Consider the following 2,946-nt stretch of genomic DNA (forward strand, 5'->3'; position numbering starts at 1 on the left):
AGTCAACAGGTTTCCACAAATTTTCAGGAAAAGAAAAGCGATGGGGAACAATAACCTAGCACAGCTAAAGAAACTGTCAAGTGCAAGAGAGGGTATAGATGACAAGCAAGCCTTGTCTACCTGCAGAAAGAAGCCCTAAGTCTCAGCTCATGGAGGTACCAAGTACAGATAAGGCACAGAGCTAAACATAGGGGAACTGACTACCATTTCACAACCACAACTTAAAATTCCTAAAATAAATGAGAGGTTTATTCTCTGGAGAAATCAAACAGAATCAGTTCTGAACTAAGTGACACAGAAGTAGGGAGGTACAGATGAAATTGCCTACTTACTTTTCATACCTGTAGCCCCTTTCTCTGGCCAGCTGTAAGAATAAAGCAACCAGGCTTACACCTCCCAAAAGAAGATTGGAAGGCTGTTCTGCGAAGAAACTGAACAGACTCAGAGAAAAGGCTTCCAGATACTAATATTAGAGGTTGTCCCCCCCCCAACCCACAAAAAAGGTAGGCTTTCAGCATAATCAAGCCACAATAAAGCCCCATCAGTCAACAACCCAAGTATGCATACCAACCTTCCAATGAGTTTTTGAGTGTGTATGTGTGTTTAAACATTTGTGCTTTATTTATTAGTGCTCTTTGGCTGTGTAACAAAACTTAGCAGCTTAAACAACAGTCATCTCACACCATTTCTGAGGGTCAGGAATCCAGGAGTGGCTTAGTTTAGTGACTGTGGCTCAAAGTCTTTCACAAAGCAGCAGTCAAGCTGTCAAGCAGAACTGTAGTCACCTCAGGGCTCAACAGGAGAGTTTCTGGCTGACTGTAAGCCAGAGGCCTCTGTGTCACTACATAATGGAAGAAAGGAAAGAGCAAAGGAGCTCTCCCTTTAACCTGGAGCCCTTTCATAAGGATGCTAATCCCATTCATGAGGGCAGAGCCACACCTCTTAATACTATTACATTGGGGGTAAGTCTGAACATGAATTTTGGAGGGGACACCATCATTCAAATCATAGCTGTACAGAACTTAGCAAACTATTCTGGATAATTTATCTACCCCATTCAAATGTAAAATACTGAAACACAAGCTAAACATAGTCTACTGAAATCATAAGAAACAATTTCGAAAGTATTTTGGAAGAAATGTCAGGGATATAATATAGGCAAGTCTCTACCTTTTATGGTCCAAAAACTTGCTTTTTATCTTCAAGTATGAATTTCAAAATCAGGGTTAGAGATTAAAACTTTTTCGAAATACAATAAAACTTCAGCTGGCCATTTAGGATCAGCTGCTAGTAAAACAAAGAAGTTACTTGAGTTCCCAATAGTGTCACCACACAGCTGCCAGGTCATAATCATTCTGATCACATTTATGTGAATTTTTAAAGAGATCCAAAACATAGTGAAAAACAGCAAATTACCTAAGATTACACATAGTGTTATCCCAAATACATAAATCTCTGGGTTATAGATGCATAAGAGATGTCTGGAGGCATGTTCACCAAAATAATAACACTGGTTATATATGTGTGAAAGTCGGTCATACAAACTGAGCCATTCTTGTCATACCCAACTAAGACAGAGGCAAGAGGCCAGAAGGGAAAAGCACTCAGAGCACATGAGATTGGTCCAGGAATTTATTTCTCTGCAGGCCTGGCTGCTGAAACTGTCTGTTGTAACCTGAAAGCAGTTTTACCTAATAGATACTGAAACAACCTGCTGTTGACTCTTAACTAGTTTTACCCACTTTTACCTAAGAATGGAATGGTTGAATCAAAGAGTATGTAGATTCCATCTGATGTATGTTTAACTTTTGAAGAAACTGTCAAATTGGGCGCATCATTTTACATTCCCGTAAGCAAAAAGTTCCAGTTCTTCCATGTACTAGTCAACATTTGGTATGCTCCATTTTTATATTTTAGCTCTTCTAACATATGTATAGTGGTATTACATTGTGCCTTTAATTTACATTTCCCAAATGACTAAAGATGTTGAGTATCTTTTCTTGTGCTTATTTGCCATCCATATATCCTTGGCAAATGCTTATCTATTTTGTCCATTTTTTAATTGGGTTGTTTCTTTTCTAATTATAACAAATATAAGAAAATATATCAACAAAGTAATAAGCTCCTTATATATTCTGAATACAAAGTCTTAATCAGATATATGCTTTACAAAGATTTTTCTCCCAGCCTGTGGCTTGTTCTTTTATTCTCTTAACAGTGTCTTTCCAACAGCAGAAATTTTCTATTTTAATGAAGTCCAATTCATCAATTATTTTCTTTTATGGAATATGCTTCTGGTGTTTATATATATAAAAAATTTTGGTTTAAACCAGTAACAAAGATTTTTTCCTATGTTATCATCTAGAAATCTTATAGTTTTCATTTTTACATTAGTTTTATCAGTTAATTTGGTATATGGTGCAAAATATGGATCCAAGTTCATTTTTTTTGGTACATGAAGATCCAATAGTTCCAGTACCTTTGTTGAAAAGACAATCCTTTCTCCACTGAATTGCCTTGCCCCTTTGTCAAAAATAGTTGTTCGTTTATGTGTGGGTCCATTTCTGGATTTTCTATTCTATGCCAATAATCTATTTTTGCATTGATACACTATCTTGATTACGATAGCTTTATAATTCTTGAAATCAAGGTAATAAAGCTTTTTGTAGATTCCATTAGATACTCTACATAGATGATCATGTCTCCTGGAAATAAAAACAGTTTATTTCTTCCTTTACAATCTGGGTGTCTTTTGTTCTTGTTTAATTGCAGTGACTAGAATCTCCAGTATCACTGTAAACATTTTGAATAGAAACAATGAGAGCTGACGTCCTTGAATTGTTCCTGATCTTAGAGGAGAGTATTCAGTCTTTCATATAAGAATGATGCTATTAGGCTTCTCCCTAAACTAACATTTATGAAGTTAGGCAAGTTTCTTTCTATCTC

This window comes from Propithecus coquereli, unplaced genomic scaffold (assembly GCF_000956105.1).
Source record: "Propithecus coquereli isolate 6110/MARCELLA unplaced genomic scaffold, Pcoq_1.0 Scaffold80, whole genome shotgun sequence".
NCBI classification, from domain to species: Eukaryota; Metazoa; Chordata; class Mammalia; order Primates; family Indriidae; genus Propithecus; species Propithecus coquereli.